The sequence below is a fragment of the Amblyomma americanum genome, chromosome 7, assembly GCF_052857255.1.
Source record: "Amblyomma americanum isolate KBUSLIRL-KWMA chromosome 7, ASM5285725v1, whole genome shotgun sequence".
Classification (NCBI taxonomy): Eukaryota; Metazoa; Arthropoda; class Arachnida; order Ixodida; family Ixodidae; genus Amblyomma; species Amblyomma americanum.
The window spans coordinates 160,303,960-160,322,898 of NC_135503.1; the positions used below are offsets into that span (position 1 = coordinate 160,303,960).

Genomic DNA, 18,939 nt, shown 5'->3' on the forward strand with positions numbered 1-18,939 from the left:
TTCTGCATGCAGTAAGTGGTGTTATATACGGGTGGGGAGTTAGAGCAAGAGGGTTAGTTTTATGCATAATTCTGGAGACACTTGCGCTATTTGGCTTTAAGTAGTGGTTTCACAAGATGAACTAGATTTCCTCAAAGGTGCCTATCGGGATTGATAGCGACGTGTCCAGTGTTATCTTCCTCTGGCCAGAGCGTTTTTGTTGAACACGTGCGATTAGCTCGCACCCCGTATGCCGGTTTAATTTTTGTTTGTTTTTGTAAGATTCGGAGATGTATTTATTCTTCCTGTAATAAATTTCAGTTGAAGTCAGCGCTTGTGTTGCCTGTCTCCATTATGTCCGTGTTTGCTGCTGTGTTGGGAATCATGCATATATTCTTCACTGAATCGACCTGTACAACGCAGTTAGCTGAACTTTGACAATTGTGAGTGCACAGTTGACACCCTTTTTTTTCCGCCATTCATTGTATATCTTGTACAAATGGCTAGGTTGTGCCGTATGCTCGACTTATGTCTGTATGTATCCCCCCTGCAGTTTTGCCTTCATGGCGCAGCAGGAAATAAATCATCATGATGAAATAACTGTAACAAACTACGGATCTCTGAGGCTAACAACAACCTGAATGTTGCCGAAGAAAACCCCTACCTGGCGGTGCAACAGGCGTCCAGCTGAGTTTTGGTGCTTCGCGGCTATGCACTTTGCATGCCCGCGTGGTTCCTTTTTGGATGTGCTGCCTCGATTTACAAGCACAGAGCAGCAGGAGACCTCCAAGTACCCCTCGGACGAAGTTCATGCAACGGCATGCACCTGTGACAAGGAAAACACCTGTGGCTAGCTAATGTTGCACGAGCCTCCACGTCACCAGATGCACCGCCGGGCGTGTTTGCTTTGTCAGTGAACGAATACGCTGGGCTGCATAATCAGTGCTACGAGAACCATTATTGCAGAATTTAAATATGTAATCTCTACTCATCAGTCAGGACGGTGCCTCGGTGCTTGGACTATCCTGCCAGACCGTCAAAAGCGTCTCGATGCTGCATGGGGTTGACGTCGCTCAAGTGCAGGCTGCAGAATGCTGGTGCAAACATAAACCATAAGTGAAGCAACGACCACTGATAGAAGCCTTCAACGTCTGGCCTGTGGTTTCATTTCGGCTGCTGCTCGGCTGCACCGCTCGCCGCCAGCAATCACGTAGTCTCCGTTTACGTCACTTTTCGGCTATTTTGTTATCGGAGAATCTGGAGTTTGAGTGAGAATGCTGCGAATGCAAATCTCTTGGCAGTAAATGCATCTTTTGCCACCAGACAAGTGATAACAAAGTTACGAAATGCCCAACTATCAGATTTTGCTAACATGATAGAGTTCTCCTCATTGTCTCTTTAATGCTGCGTGGCCAATGCAGTTATATTGCACAAGTCACTGAATGCCCAAGTAAGTCGCCGATTTCAGACTCGGCGGGAGTCACAAAATGGTCTGAAAACTCAGTTTATAAATCAGTCGTTTCCCACGTTCTTCACGTCCGACCTACTTTGTGTCACTAAATGATGGTGCTAGTCTCCCGTCTCACGCCCACTGCGGGGTCGCCTCCGTGATGTATACAGCGGTGGCGCTGTACGCAGTTGGTGGGCGCACACGGCTAGACTAGTTTCAACTGTGTGCTTTCTTCGGCCTCTGTTTTTTTTTTTTTTGAGAGAACAGTGTTTTAGAAATAGGTTGTAGTGGAACACTGTTGTTCATTACAAATTTACTGTCGAAACGTTCTAAATGTGGCAGTGGCGCATTTCAGCATATTCTTGCTCCTCGCGTACTGCGCGGAACTGTGAAAAGCATGTGCGCGCAAGCAATTATCTTCGTGGTGTAGATGCAGTGTACTCGTGATTACAGCCTATATGTGCAAATACTATTCTCACTACGATCATTTCTAACCATACCTCCTATCTTTCTTTCGTCTTCCACTTTTTCTTCCACTTTCGTCTTCCCATTTGCTTTTATTTCTGCATCCAAGGGATAAATGGCAGTTACCATGGCCAGCATGTACAGTTTAGTTCTTTTCTTCTTATTTATTTCACTGAACCACTACTACTGCTCTGAGAGGAAATTACTATCAAGACATGAAATTGCAACTGCAGTTAACAGGCCATGACACGTGTTTGGGCATGTAGATTAAAGGGACTATGCAGTGAATAAAAAGTCGCTTGTAAATGTTTTCAATGCTTAGAAATGATTCTAAGAAGCATTCACACCAAGTATGAGTCTTTGGAACTGAGCTGGGAATTTATTATGAATTTTTAAAAACCGTGTTTTTTAAGATTCGCGGGCCGATTGGTGTGCTCGTAGTGACCGATTTTGAAACTAAAATCGTGAAAAAAGATGCCACTGTACCCATGACGTCGCCAGGCCACCACACGCTCTCATTCGCTGGAGCCACGACGTCACGGGCACACTTCCGGTAGCCGTGAAAATCGTCTGCTCGTGCCGCCGCGCGACCCTCTCGGGCAAGCGCAAGCCAGGGCGTTGCCTTCGCGCATATGGTTTCAATTTTCCTCTGCCGCCTCCTTCTGATGGAAGTTCTGGAGCCACTCGCAGTGGCTCGCCGAGTCGCTACTGTCGTTGCTGGCATTCAGCTGGTACGGCGTGAACGCATAGGGCTCGATGCCCATCGCGGCCGTGAGAGCGAGCAGTCGCGCCTCGAGAGCAAGGTTCATTACTGCTAACTACAATAGACGACAAGCAAAGAAACCCGATGCGCGCCGCAATCACGCCACTGACGCTGCTGCCGGGGTGCTAGGAGCGACAACCGGAAGTTGCAAAAGGAATGTCAGCGGATGACGTATTCATGGGCGGGGCCCAGTCCCAGAGCTGTTTTCTTTATTTTTGTCTGGTAGCCCGCATGTACGAGTTGAGAGGGGAGAGGAGGAACGTAACTTTTAATCTTCTATATCTTCGGTAATATTGGTGCTAGCTTAAAATTCGTGCGTTGGGCTGACGAGTGATGAAATGCCTATCTCTCGTCTGCTTTACGTAATCTCAATTAATTTATTGCATAGTCTCTTTAAGGTTGAAAGGAAGCCCTGGCATCGACGATATTCTGGAAAAAAAATTATGATGCGGAAATGCAAAAGCTGCTCGTGGTCCACCACCTGCGTCATATGACTGCTGGGCCAGCGGTGTACATTGCAAGGGGGGTTTTCAGTGGGTACACATGATGGCACTACGACTGCATGCTAAGCATGGAGGAAATTTGGTACTTGCTTGATTGCAACATATGTGAGTAACATGTACGTGCCTCGGTACATATTTTGAAGATATGTTCTTTAGAACTGTGCATTCTCTAGACACGCCTTTATTCAACTTTAAACGTCCAAGTGTCATGGCAGAGTGGCGGCATCCCCGTTTCACACACCAGCGGCCTGAGTTTGAGTCCCTCCTAGACCCCATTTTTTTCTTATTTTTATTCTAATGTTTCATAACTTACATGACTCGTGATGTCATATGACCAATGAAGTTACGTACTTAGTGACATTACAGGGGACCGACTTTCAGCGACACATTTTGCAGACTCTTCCAGCACCAACATGGACATCTAATACTTTCGCATTAATAATTGTGCACATTGTTGGGCGAGTCGGTCGTACATACCTAAGCAAGGGAAATGCGCTAAATGCGCCCGTCCTTGTGCTCTTCTCATCCCGGTCCTTTTAGCGCATTTCCCTTGGTTTTATAATTGTCTTCTCCACTTTATCTGGCTTCATGGTGACTGCAAAATACCAGTAAACAGACATCAAGGTCTGTTTTTTAGATGTGATTCTTTCTCCTTAAATTAACACTTTATTTACTGAAGGTGTACCGCTTCCTCAAGAAAGCATCATCATCATCATCATCAAACATAATTTATTGTCCCTTAAGGACCCTAGGCGGGGTAGTACATAAGGGGAGACGGCAAAAGAAAGCAAAGGTACTGTGTGACCGCATGGCAATAAAATCAGGTGAACATTGCAAAAAGAACATACGTAGGTACAGTCAACGTTACTAGAACAAACTATTTTACAGCTCCCCATCCCTCACCCCCCCCATGTGTCCCAAGTGGTGGTCGCAAGAACTAATGGCGCTGCAGTCGAGTCTTGCTCCCTGCTGGGCGCGTCATCTGCTACACACTGTGCGGAAGCGTAGAGCGGCCGGTATGCACGTCGTTTTTGCGAGCTGCCGTTGCACGCTACATCATCATCATCAGCCTGACTACACCCACTGCAAGGCGAAGGCCTCTGTCATGTTTCTCCCATTCACCCTGTCCTTCGGCGCTCGGGGATTCGAACGCGGTGTACTCAATTCCCTTGCCCTGTGGACAAACCTACGTTGGCCAGATTGGCAGACGTCTGAATGAAGGGCTTAGGCAGCACAACTACAACGTCACGGTTGCCTCTTGACACCTAGGCATACATTGCCGTGACTGCAGTCAGTGCAAGGAACAGGTTCCTTCCTTTGAGCAGACCACAGTTCTGCGCAGGTGTGCAGAAAAGACCACAAGGGTAATTTTTGAGGCCGGGGAAATCGCAAAGCTTAAAGAAAAATGTTTCGGCACGCCTTCAGCACTGTTGGTTACAAGAAGCGTCATTTCTTGGGCATAATTTCACAGTGATGGTTGCTCCGCGGCTTCCCGTTCACTAGTATACTAGTTCGGTGTGCAGTAATGTGTTTGTATTTAGTTTGTGAAGTTGCTTCGTGTAGCACGTAGTTCATCAGTGCTATCAAGGAGGAATTTGACGTATCACCTATACGTTTGTAGCTTTTCTGCGCCCGGTTTTGCGCTGTACTGTATAAATGTAGGCGTGTCGCATGAAAATAAACTAGTTGAAGTACGGCGCTTTGTGGTGTGTTCTCTGTCTGTCATCTTTTTTTTGTGCTGGGAATCATTTGGTATGTGTAACCAACTAGCCCACCAGTTTGTCCTGAGCAAATTCGTCATGAGGGATTTGACATGAGGATCAAATCAAGAATGTTAGCTCCACGGGTTGGGACAATGACTGTTTGGGTGAAATTGAGCATAAGGACTCGATCGGGGGTTTCTGGATAGGGTGGATTTAGCGGTGAAATTTTGCCAGTCTATATCGGGGAGATTGAAGTTTCCGGACATAAATTAGAGAAAGGTGGGATTGCAGGTTTAAAATGACAGAGTGAAGTTGATCACTGAAAGAATTGTCAGTCAGGTGCATGGCAGCAGGGAATGAGTATTCGTGTGCTTGCAGGGATTCGAACAAAGAATTTCGTGGTGGCAATTTATGGGTATGTGCTAACAAATGAATTTGGGCCCCCATTAATGCTGAGAAGGTCATCAGTCAATAACATGGTCTCCAAGAAATGATTTCACAGCTTGCTTTTTACACATGTAACTGCGAACATTTGATAACCAGCCAGACATACTTATTGAAAAGTTCGGGCTTTCGACAGCTGGGTTCAGGTGGATGGAAAAGCACAGGAGCAGATGCACATTTTGATGGCTATAGTACTTCTACAACTGAGTCAGACTTGGCTTTGTAAATAGACTTATTATCTATGAGCATTTAGGATGTCAGATCTTCAATGGGGATGCGTAAAAATTAAGTTTTTTCCTGGCAAGACGCACTCATGCAGAGAAATCTTCTCGAATTGAAAAACAAGTTTCTTTCACTTGGGACGGTGCAACAAGAATTTTGGCTTTATCTTTAAAATGCTAAAATTTTACGATGATTGAACGATTCTCAGACACTTGAAAAACGGCCCAGCCTGTGTGCTCTTTCGTTGTCACCTGCTGACATCGTGATGTTTAGTTTCTCAGATAAAAAGGTGAGTATATGTGTATCATATTGAGTCCACATTTCGTTGTCAGTATCTGCAATCTCAAAGAAAAGCAAATTCGATCTTTATAATCGATTTTCCGCATCATCACTCTTTTCTGTACGCATTCTGATTTTCAGATGTCAGGTTGGCAACACTGCCATTTGGGCTCAGAGGCAAGTTCGACTCTGCAGATTGAATCTTTTCTGCAGTTTTTTTCTAGAGTGTCAGCGCGGGAAGAAAGACCATTTACTGGGCTTTCTATGTTGTTCTGAGCAGCACGGATTAATGCAAGTTTGCTTAGCACTGATTCCAAGCGTGATAAAGATTTACAAATTAGTTCAAGTGAAGGCGAAGAATCGCCGTTGACCGGTCCAACCGTTTAATTCCACGTCACTGCACATGATGAGCAAGAGCGATGGGACATAATAGGTTTGGTAGCAAGAGCAAAAAAATTGGCGATGGTTTAGCTCTGGTTAAACCTGGAGTGACGCGATAACTACAGCTGGCCGAGTGGAACTTGGTCATGTGATCAACCACGTGACGAACCACGTGATCAGCCACGGCGCCGCACTACCGGCAGCTGCTCCGCACCACGTGACAGCGTGGCGGCGCCACAGGGGCCGCCACTGGGTTGCGCGCCGCCACAGGGTGCCAGCGCCGCCACGCTGATACCTCAAATTGCTACCGTAATATAGCTATCACCACAATAACTGTTATAGCTGTTTGTGTGCTTAGTTAAACATCTTAATGGGGCATGACACCATGAGCAGGAAAGGATTGCTTTGCAAGCATAAGTGGCATTTGCAAATAAGTAATCTGGAAGAGCAAAACAAATTTGTGACCACGTTTCTTTTGGTGGCGTGCCCGGACTGGCCAGAACAGTGGTGCATGAAGTCGTGGGGAATCGCCCGCACTGGAGGTGACCCCAAGTTGCTTGATGAAGGAACTGGCTATGAATATGGTGATGATGATGATGTCGTGGTCATACCTTTTACAATGGGTGGACATCCAGTAAGACAGAGTCAGACCAAGATAAAAACAGATTGGAAGCAAAACGGTCCGGCAAGTGAATCTGGGCTCAGAGCTATTCTGTCCCACTAGCTGTAGCCACGCACCAAGGCCCACCACTGCAACACCGCTCGTGTAGGTGACGCTGTCAGGCTGCCACTGCCGAAAACCGATTGTGTTACAGTTTCCGTCTCGGCTCCGCACACTCGACACATCATATACATCACGGCTGTATCGAAGTGGCTGCAGTACTCCAATGTCCTGAGAGCCCCGGCCTGTGCCTGAAAGAGGAGGCTGCTAGCACCGCTGTTATCGTACAGTGGTACGGATTCGATGCTGGTCTTCTGCAGCCTGTAGGGTGCGAGCGTTGACTTCTTGGGGCCACACCGCCTGGTCGGCATGTTGCACGCATTTCAGTGGTCCACTTGGTCGTAGAATCTGCAACAATCTGCTCCCGAAAAAGGGCACACTTCTTCTCTAACCGGTAGATGCGCCGTGTCCACGATCATTAGAGGCACGTAGCGGCCAGGTATTCAAAAACCCGGCAGGCCCAGCAGTCTCTGGGCAAGAACTGCAAGCGGCCGTGGTACGCCGACTTGCCTTGTGGGGTTCAAAGGTCGACCATACCAAGTCCGATGCAGTGATGGCATAGAGGTAGGGAATCCACATCGTGTGCAAGGGGACCGGGGTTTGAATCTGGGGGCCGCGCAATTCTCCACCGGGTTTAAAAAAAAAAAACCGTGTGTCGATGGAATTGCATATCCAGACCTGGGGTGCAGCCTAATCTCCGTGACCAGAACCGACAATGCACTCCCTCATCAGAACAGAATTTGGCCACCCTGGTGTAGTAAATGGCCACAACCTCCTATGAACAAGCCAATTAACCCTCGGCCCTCAGTCCCCAGCGGCTGCGGACTGAGTTTCTGTATAGTTTGGGTGTACGATGACAACTTGGCTTTGAGTTGACAAAGAGCCTACATTTGAATTCCTTTCTTTCTTGAAAAACTTGGTGCTGAATTTTGGCTGCGACACTATTTCGATCTTTCATTCAAAAGGACTTTTCTTCGGTGCTTGCACATGACACATGGCTTACTCTCGTATGCGACACCCTGACACTTTAAGCTAGAAATGACTGTGTCAAAACACTGAAACTTCTTGCTTCCCAACGCAAATGGAAATTCATTGACTGTGCCGGCTCCGCCACTGCTATCGACCTCATTCAGGAGAGAGAGAGGGTCAGTGGATTACATTTCATTTCATTTTATTACATTAAAGGCCCACGAGGGGTATTACATAAGGGGTGGGTACATATATTTTGGTGAGCAAGTGTTAACACAACAAAACATGACGGGTAACATTATTGAGGCAAAGGTGGATGAGCATGTGATGGCTGCAATGTTGTTCGGTAGGTCGTTCCTGCTTGCTGCAGTATGGGAAAAAAAATGATGCAGCAAAGCTGATACTGTAGAAGCTTGGTCAAGTTGGTGTGACATTGTTTTTCAGCAGCGCAGGGGTCCAAGGACGAGACAAGTGCACAGACACGGCGCTGAACTTACAACTGGTTTTTATTCAGGCGATTTCCACTACTTAAATACAGTGGCAACCAATCTCAAATGAAAACGATACACAAAACAGATTGGCGATAATGACAATTCCTGAGCACAGGTCTACAGCAAAGGTGGTAGTACGGCACGAGGTCGGGAAACTTGAAAATAATGACGAGTGCGATGAGATATGCGGGCTGTAGGGACGATGTGCGCGGCCTAGTGAACTATGGAAAAATTTATGGAACAAGTAAAGGCTGGCAATGTGACGACAAAGTGATAAGGGCAATAAGTCGTATTCAGCTTTGAACGCTGACACACTGATGTCGTAAGAATATGATGAATGTGTAGCGGCACTATCACCATCAACAGTGCTGCGACGCCTTGGCTCGTGACATGCGCTCGTGCAGGCTACAGGGGGCCACGTGCGGAGTAGAATAAACACAGTTGACGCCTTGGTCCCGGCCTGTTCGCTTTGTCTGCATAGCGCTCCGTTTAATTTGTAGGGGAGTTAGTCTCTGTCCCTCTACAGTTTGGTGAACCCGGATGTGATGGACGCGGATAACGCTGCCACCCAGGCCCCAGGTTCCGGCTCATACAACGGCTGCGGAGGACATCGCCAGCGTCCACGTTCAGCTGCCATCATTTTGGCCTCGGAATCCTTCCATATGGTTCGTGCAAGTGGAGGCTATGTTAGGCCTTCGGCGCATCACTTCACAACGCGTGAAGTATTTCTATGTGCCGACTCTCTCCCCTGAGGTAATGGACGTGTTTGACGACGTTTTGAAGACGCCAAACCTTTCCTCCCTGTTTGATCACTTCAAAGCTACGGTCCTGGCCTGGAAAACCATCTCGGAGCCCAGCCGCCTGCAGCAGTTGCTCAGCACTGAGGACCTTGGCGACTGTTGACCATCTCAGCTCCTCCATTGCATGCGACAGCTGCTGGGCGACCGCCCACAGGACGTCAGCAGCCCGCTACTCTGCGAGCTGTTCCTTCAGTGCCTTCCTCAGAACCTCGTGGTTGTCTTGGCTGCTGCAGGTGATGTTAGCTTGGATAAGCTCGCGGAGTTGGCTGACTGTGTCTCGGACTACTCTGGCCCGCGTTCTGTGGCTGCAATTCCTTCTGCCGTGTCGTCCACTTGTCAATCAGCAGTCATCAAGCCTCGAGGCTAAAATCCACCACCTCATGAGAACCGTCGATTCCTCGTTGCTACCAGCATTCCTCTCACAAACGGTTGCGTCATTGTTCCAGTTCCAGTCATTGATCAAGCCCAGCCCGTGACGGGTTCTGCTGGTACCACCGCTAGTTCGGCGCTGCTGCCCACCAGTGCAGGCAGCCTTGCCTGTGGTCGGGAAATGCACCGGCAAGTCACTGATGGCGGCCGGTGACTTTGGCTCTACATCCAGCCGCCTACTGTACGTTACTGACAGGATCTCAGGATGCCGCTTCCTCGTGGACAGTGGTGCACAGGTTAGCATCGTGCCTGTCTCCTGCCTCGATCAGCAACGTGCTGTGAAAGGAGCACTTTTGCAGGCGGTCAACACCTCCCAGATCGCTACCTACGGGCAGCGTTCAGTCACCCTCGATTTGGGCTTACGCTGCACATGCTGATGGATTTTCATTATCATGGACGTGCAGTTTGCCTTCCTCGGAGCGGTCTTTGTCACCACTTTTGGCCTGGCTGTTGACCTTCGATCTCGTCGACTGGTGGACCACACGACTCATTTGTCTGTGAACGGCATCATCGCCCCGGTGGCCACCCCCATCCTCCAAGCCGCCTTGCAGCTGCTGTCGTCTGCCTTTGCTGCGATTCTGGCTGATTTTCCTGCCATCATGCGGCCCAGCAACCTTGAGCTTCCCGTCCGTCACACCGTCACGCACCACATAGTCACTACGGGCCCACCAGTGTTCTGCCGACTGCGCCGCCTTGCTGGCGACCGGCTCGTCATTGCCCGCCGCGAATTCGACCATATGCTGCAATGGGGCATCATTCGGCCGTCGTCCAGCAGTCGGTCTTCGGCTCTGCAGATGGTGCCGAAACGTGACCCCGGCGATTGGCACCCCTGCGGCGACTATCTTGCAGTCAATGCGCGCACTGTCCTGCATCGATATCCTCTCCCTCATATTCACGACTTTGTGGCCGACCTGCATGGCATGGCCATATTTTCCAAGATTGACCTGGTGAAGGCCTACCATCAGATCCCGGTGGAACCTGCAGACATCCCTAAGACTGCCATTGTAACACCGTTTGACCTCATTGAGTATGTCCATATGCCCTTTGGTTTGCGAAACACTGCTCAGACATTCCAACACTTCATCAACGAGGTCACTCGTGGCCTGCGTTTTGTGTTCGCGTATCTCGATGATATGCTGGTTACCAGTTTCTCGTCAGAAGAACACGCTGAACACCTGCGCCTGCTGTTTTCACGCTTCGAAGAGCACGGACTTGTCATCAATCAGGCCAGGTGTGTTTTTGGCATCAATGCCATCGAGTTCCTTGGCCATCACGTAACAGCACAGGGAATTCGCCTTTTGGAGAGCAATGTGCATGCCATCCGCGACTTTCCTTGCCCCAAGTCTCTTCACAAGCTTCGAGAGTTCCTTGGCCTCCTAAACCACCACAGAGTTTCTTGCTCGGCATTGCCCGCATTACCCTGCCCCTCACCGATCTCTTAAAGTCACTGCATGGTCCTCACACTCCTCTCGAGTGGACGTCAGCTGCCGAAACAGCCTTCCAAGCCGCCAAGAACACCCTTGCTGACGCTGCTGTGCTCATGCACCCGCTAGCTATCGCCCTGTTGTGTCTCATCACCGGCGTCTCTGATGCGGGCTGTCGGCGCCATCCTGCAACAGCTTCAGGACGACTGCTGGTGCTCGCTGGGTTTCTTCTCCCAGAAGCTCTAGCCATCAGAAACGCGCTACAGTACTTTCGGCCTGAGTTGGTAGTTGTCTATCTCACCATTCGACACTTCCGTCATATCTTAGAAGGAGCCGTTTTCTATGTGCTCACGGACCACAAGCCCTCAACTTTTGCTTTTCTTGTGAATCAAAGCTCCTACACTGCACGAGAGATACAGCACCTGAGTTTTATTTCTGAATTTACGGTGGATATCAGACGCATCGAAGGACCTGTGAACAGTGCCGCCGATGCGCTCTCCCGTGTCGCTACTCTTGCATCAGGCGTATTTGACTTCGCAGTGCTGGCTGCCACACAGGCCAACCCTGGCTCTGTGACCTTGTCACCAGTGCCCCTGCCTTTCTGCTGAGACACCATCATGTGTGATGTTTCCAGTGATTCTCTACGGCCTTTTGTACCCACCTCATTCCGCCACCAAGTCTTCGAACAGCTGCACAACGCAAGCCATCCCGGCATTCATGCTACGCAACGGCTCATGACATCTAGGTTCGTCTGGCCAAACGTCAACCGAGATGTGAGTCACTGGGCTCATGAGTGCTTGTAATGTCAGCGTGCAAAAACAACGCGCCACACGCGGTCGGTTCACCACCCTCTCCGGCCCCTGACTGTCGTTTCGACCATGCCTACGTTGACATTGTATACCCTTGCTTCCATCAAGAGGCTTCCAGTACATCCTTACGTGTGTTGACCACTGCACATGATGGCCCGAAGCCTTTCCGCTGCCATATATCACGGCATGTGCAGTGGCGTCCACTTTAGTCAGTGGATGGATTTCCCATTTCAGCTGCCCCACTATTAGTGATGACGGATCGTGGCCCTGCCAGTTTGAGTGCGCCTTGTTTCGCGCCCCGACATCTCTGCTTGGCGTGCGCTATGTTCACACCACCGCTTATCATCCCTCTGCGAACGGCATGGTTGAACGCTTGCACCAACAGCTGAAGGCTGCCCTTGTTGCACGTGAAGCTCGCACCTCTTGGCCCGATTTCCTTCCTTTGGTGCTTCTCGGTCTTCGATCAGCCTTAAAAGAAGATCTTGAGTACACGGTGGCCGAAATGGTCTGGGGGACAGCTGTCCGTTTGCCAGGCGAGTTCTTCGTTTCGGCCCGCACCGAGGACATCTCTCTGCCTGCCTTCATCGAACAACTACGCCTGCTCTTCTGACGCCTGCAACCCGTCCCCACACGTCCATTGACTCATAAAGTATTCGTGAGCAGAGAACCACACATGTCTTTGTGCATCGAGACATCATCAAGCCTTCGCTCACCCCTCCCTACGATGGCCCTTATCCCGTCCTACAGCGGGGTGAGAAAACTAAAGCTTTCCGTCGATGGATGAAAAGAAATAGTTGCCATCGACCGCGTGAAACCTGCCTACATCGTGCATGTTTAACCCGCCAACACGGAAGTCTCAAGCCCCAGTTCTTCCACTGACTCTGTCTGCGCCGTCAGCAGGAATGTCTCATGGGTGGCGCGCCGTTGACTGCCATTCTCCTTCCTCTCCACAGGGGGGAGCCCTGTAGCGGCACTATCAGCATTAGCAGTGCTGCGCCTCCTCGGCTCGTGACATGCGCTCGCGCTGGCTACGTGGGGCCACGTGCTAAGTAGAATAAAAATAGCTGATACCTTGTTCCCGGCCTGTTCGCTTCGTTTGCGTCGCGCTCCGTTTAATTTGTAGGGGACTGAGTCTCTGTCCGTCTACAAATGGATGAGTCTGGGTGCTCTGTTTTGGTCTGATTCGAGTACATTTTTAAGGTAAGCTTGGTGCGGGTTCCATATTCTAATTTTGGTCTGACAAGGGATTTGTATGCTAGTAACTCTACATGTTTAGGGGTTTGTCTTTAAGCAGCGCGAAACACAGGACGTAGAGGAAGAAACATGAGACGACACGAGCGCTCATGTCGTCTCTTGTTTCTTCCTCTACGCCCTGTGTTTCGCGCTGCTTAAAGATGAATCCAGTCCAACTCGCCCAGTTTTCTGTTCATGTTTAGGGGCTTGGCGGAGATGACGTTTTAAAAATCCAAGTGCTTTATTAGCAGATGAAATGATGTTCGTAACGTGTGTGCTGCAGGACAAGGCGCTAGACAAGATGATGCCTAAGTACTTTTATGATAGAACCAGGTGTACAGGGATGTTGGCTATTATGTGTGGGAAATGAAGCAGGCTGCGGGTTAATTTCTATTAACCATTTGGCACACCATTCCTGAATGCGGTTAAGGTCGTCTTGAAGAGATGTTTGGTCTGAAGTGTTTATAGTTTGGCGATAAATACACAATAATCGGTGAACATGTGAATATTACTGCATAAATACGTTGGTAAATCGTTAATTAAATTAAAAACAGAAGTGGACCGAGAACAGACCCTTGCGGGACACTTGACGTTACTGGAATAGGATTGGAGTTGTGGCTGTTAACGGTGACGTATTGTGAGCGGTTAGTGAAGAATTCTATCCATTTAAAGATATTAGAGGTGAGGTTCAAATATTAAAGTTTTAGTAGTGAGCGTTTGTGAGGAACCTTGTGGTACGCTTTCGCGTAGTCTAGAAAAATAGCATCGGTCTATGGGTTAGAGTCAAGATTAGCATGTAAATCATGAATAAAAATGACCAGCTGTGTTTCGCATGAGAAGCCGTTTCGAAAACCATGCCAGCCAGTCGCTTATGCACATACACAGACACCCGCACATACACATACACGCATTGTCATTTCAGCTATTTAGTGAGGGCACGGCACAAATGCCATATCTATCACGGGTATCCTGCCATCTAAACCATGGTGTTAATGCCGCTCATTAAGGGCACAGGGTAAGGTAAAATTAGAAAAAAATCGTTTTTTTTTCTTTTGGAATTTTAGAAGTTCAATTCTTTCTACACATGTTCCATGATCGCACTTTCCTCAGAAAGCCATATTTACGGCTGAAAAACGCTTTTTCCGAAACCAAGTAGTGAGCGGCCACGCCCCCTTTCAGGATTAACGTCAATTTTTTCAACCAAAAAGTCCACCACCTGATTTCAAAACTTGTCTAAAATCAGCTACATATAAAAAATTGTCTGGCAACTATTGTACAGCTCCTCTTTTTTAGCCAAGACAATCCTGAGACGCTTTGCACGTTTTTTCCACGTTTCTGCAACCTTCATGCAGCTGCGTCCGAGTGCTATCCCTTTCGATCAGTATTGTAAATTGTGCCGGTGTTGGTTGCTGCTGATAAGTTGAGATGCCCAGGGCAAAGAAGGCCTTCGTCAGGCGTGAATTTCACGGCAACCGCTACGCTCATCGTGAAAAAGCAAAAGGATGTCCACGACCGAATGAGATCCCGAACGCCGAACGCGCCAGCTCCTCGACATCGAAGCTTTCAAGATTTTCTCTGTGCTTCCAGGAAGAGGATGTGCTACAGAGCAGCAGCCAATATGCCTTAATGGACATGGACGGCATTTGTGCCGCAATTACACAGATTTGTGTGTGCAGAGAGTGCGGTGGAAGTGTTGAGCTCATCAAAATTGTGACAAAACGGGTAGGTGTTGCAAGCGTTTACAGTTTGAACTGTGAAGTGTGTAGAGCCGCACAACGATTTGAGACGTCGAAGAAAACTACTTCTGGCCTCTATGAAGCCAACCTCAGGTTAGTGTATGCCTTGAGGTCCATTGGTAAGGGAATGGCTGCAGGAAATATACTCTGTGCTATGCTAAACCTTCCTAAGCCGCCGACAAAGTTTGCGAAATACAATCAAGAGCTTCTAGGTCACATCGAAGCTGCTGCTCAGGAGTCGATGAAAAGGGCAGCTGACGAAGCTGTGCAGCTGAATGAGGGGGATAAAGACATCGCAGTTGCTCTTGATGGAAGCTGGCAGAAGCGAGGCCATACTTCCAATAACGGCATAGCCTCTGTGACCAGTGTAGACTCTGGGAAAGTGCTGGATGTGGAGGTTTTGTCTAAACGTTGTCCAAAGTGCAGCATCAAGGGTACAAACAGTGACCCCCTTCATAGAGAGGTGTGCCAAAGCAACTACCAAGGCACCAGCGGTGGAATGGAAGTCGCAGGAGCACTGAAAATTTTCGGCAGGAGTGAAGAGCTTCACGGCGTTCGATACGTCAAATACCTTGGGGATGGTGACAGCAAGGCTTTTATGGCTGTGAAGGCACAAATGCCATATGGTGATTCCGTTGAAATATCCAAGGCTGAGTGCATAGGGCACGTGCAAAAAAGGATGGGCACAAGGTTACAAAGGCTAAAAAAAGGAAACAAAGCAGGAAAACTCACTGATGGAAAGAGCCTCTCGGGCCGAGGCCGACTGACTGATGCAGTAATAGACAAGCTCCAGACGTACTATGGTTTGGCCATCAGAAGAAATGTAGGAAACCTGGATGAAATGCGAAAGGCCATTTGGGCAACCTTCTTCCACTTATCGGCCACAGACGATGACCCATGCCATGGACTTTGCCCAAAGGGACCTGATACGTGGTGTGCCTTCAACAGAAGTCAGTCAGAGGGCAAGCCATTTTTCCACAAGGAGAGTTTGCCTGCATCTGTCTTGGAGGCTATCAAACCCATTTATAGGGAGCTATCGAAGGCTGAGCTCCTAGAGAAGTGCCTGCATAGGCGAATTCAAAATGCAAATGAGTCGTTCAACCATGTTGTTTGGGAACGCGCGCCAAAGAATGTGTTTGTTAGGCTTCGGACCCTACGGATGGCAACACTGGATGCTGTTCTTTCATTTAATGATGGTAGCATCGCACGGGCCAACGTTTTGAAGGTGTGTGGATTGAACCCAGGGAGCAACACCATCAAGTGGCTGAGGGAAGCTGACCATAAGCGCATGTACTTTGCGGACCGAGCAACACGACAGCTTACAAAAGAGGCCCGACAGTCAAAACGACAAGCCGAAAAGCGAAAAAATGACGGCGACAGTGACTACGAAGCAGGGGGCTATTAAACCAATTACTATGGAGGCGTTTCTGCGAATAAAAAATGGTTTTTCACATCTTTTTTCTCTTTACGCTCTATTATCTCAAAACAGTGTTTTTTCTTACAAAGGTACCATTATTTCCAATGCCTTTCAAGACAGACGGCTGATTTTTTTTTGCAATCATCTACATAAGTGTTGCCAACTACTGAACTAGAATTAAGCAATTTCACTGAGCAGTTATTCTGTTATGAATTTTGAAATGCGCAAAGAAAGGCCAGATTTGTGTACTACCGGAAAAAATGTTATTAAAAATCGAATTTTCAACACATTTCAAATATTCTAGTTCAGTAAAAAGAGCACAAAATTTGGCAAACAATGATATATGTATTATTAGGCTACTGTTATTAGTTAGTGAGAAACATGTACCTCAACATGGCCTAAAATGCATGGGAAGTATAGGGCTTACCCTGTGCCCTTAAAGGGGCTGTGAAAGGGGCTCTAATAAAGTTGCGGCATGCCTGGGATATTAAAGCACGCCGCTTCATGAATAGCGTCCAGGAAGAATTTTTTAATTGCGCTTTGTAGAAGTTGAGTTATCTGTAGTCAAAATTTAATTTCAGCGTCTTCGCACCTTTCCCTCTCCTCTCGTCACTTTTTGCACGCTGGAAGGTGCGAAAAGTGTCAGTGCTATCGATGGTGAACTGACGCTCGGTAGCGCTGACGAGAAAAGAACTTGACTATTTGAAAAACCATGTTTGAGTGTCTGTCCTGCCTTGGCGCATGCGTTGAGGTTACTCGTTGGTCTGTACTCAATAAAGAAGTCAGTTGTTAGTCCAGCCGTTGTCCTGTGTTGTTCTTTCCTTGTGTGTTCGTCTTTTTCGGCTGGTTATTTCTTCTTTAACATGCCATACCAACAGGCCCACCATTCTGCCCTGCTTCGGCACCCAAAAGAAACCGAACTTATTTTTATTTGACCTTATTTATTCACATTTTAAGTACAGACCTTCTATCCCCTTCAAAGTACTCCACTTACACTAATACACTTGTCTAATCTTTAAAAACTCAGCTGGGGTATCAGCAGATGGCTTCATGTCTTTGCTCGAATTTTATTTTAAAGCCGTCTTCATATCTTTTAAAGACAACTTCTACATTCAACGACAAGGAATTTGTATGGGTTTTTGCGTTGCCCCTGTTCTTAGTAACATATTTTTAGCCACCATTGACCGCTCCCTAAATGACGAGTTTGCTAATCTGGGGTTACTGAAGTGTTTTAGGTATGTTGGCGATTTTTTTATTGTTTTATCCAAACAAATAACACTGACCCACACTGATTCAGTGAGTAGAATTTTAACTGTCTTTAGACATAAGTATGGGCGAGGCTTGACCTTTACGCCTGAACTTCCTTCTAATGGGTCATTGCAGTTTTTAGATATTAACCTGAACTTCGGCTTACAACATGCCTGCTGGCACTACGCTCCACGAGCAAAGAAAGAGCTACTGCCTTATGATTCTGCATATTCGAAGGTAGTCAAATGAGCAATTGCAAGCTCGTGCCTGGAATCTGCTCTTACCAAGTCATGCCCGCATGCAATGCATATAAGCTTTAGTAATCGAATTGAAAGGTTGCTTTCAGCCGGCTTCCCCTGCGACGTCATAACAGCTGTGGCCGAGAATCTTCTTCGGAAAATAAAAAGAAGAAATCAAGGTAGCGCGAATGAGCTGAGCTACTGCCAAAAAAGAAGATCGTGGTGGTGCCATATATACACAAAGTGGCGTACAGTGTAAAATGAAAAAAGTGGCCAAGAGGCGTAGTGTCCCTGTCTTATTTTCTGCCCCTCAGAAACTCGCAAGCTTGTGCCCAACAATCGGTAACCAAGGAGCTAGAGGCAGTGGATGTGGCATAAAACATGCTGAAACGTTTGTGAAATGTGCCACGGTCAGGGTTTATGAAATCCCGCTAAACTGTGGAGGCACCTACGTGGGACAAACAGGCCGTTGCATGAATGAACGTGCAGGGGAACATGCCCGATCAATTCGAAATAAGGAAGGAGCGAATCTGCCCGCTCATTGCTTTGCTTGCAGTGGATGCGAGCCTCTGCTTAAGAAGATAAAAATTCTAGGAAATGTAAAAACAAAACAGTGCGTGAGCTTTTGGAGGCCTACCACATAGAAGAAAACTGCGTTAAATGTTTAAGCGACACTTCTGTCAAATTGTACAAGAACGAGAATTTTCTGCGCACATGTTGTTGATCAGATAACTGGCTATACCCCCCTCCCCCCTCTCTCATTCCTCTTGATCTCTTGCTGTGATTCTGCATATATAAGGCACCTTCACACAAACTCAGTTGATAGTTTGCGCTTTTTCCTTCGCCTTGGCCTTTTCCTGTGTTTGCCTCTTTTGAATGCGCAACCTGGTTCTTCAAAGCAATGCACCAACTAGCCCAACAAGAAGTTCTTCTAGACTACCTTGAAGGAACTCTTGTGCTGAACGTAAAAGCGCAAAAAGACAAGGACACAGAATAAGACAGACAACACGAGAGCTTGTTGTTGTGTTGTCTGTCTTAGTCTTTTTGCGCTTTTACGTTCAGCATGGAAAACCAACTCGCCCAAATGCGGCCACTATTTAACTCTTGTGGAAGCCCACATGGATACCGGCGCCGCTCTCTCAGTCATCTGATCTAACCTGTGTTTACTTTTGAAAAAAGTCCGTACTCCCAGCTTCGGCCTGTGTTTACGTGGTGCTAATGAGGCTCCAGTACA

At 47.9% G+C, this 18,939-nt stretch overlaps 1 protein-coding gene across 2 annotated transcripts in view; it reads left to right on the plus strand.

Annotated features, from left to right (window-relative positions):
- Positions 1-18,939, plus strand: part of MAPk-Ak2 (MAP kinase-activated protein kinase 2) — a 272,929-nt gene that overhangs the window by 40,178 nt on the left and 213,812 nt on the right. The gene's annotated exons all lie outside the window — the stretch shown is intronic.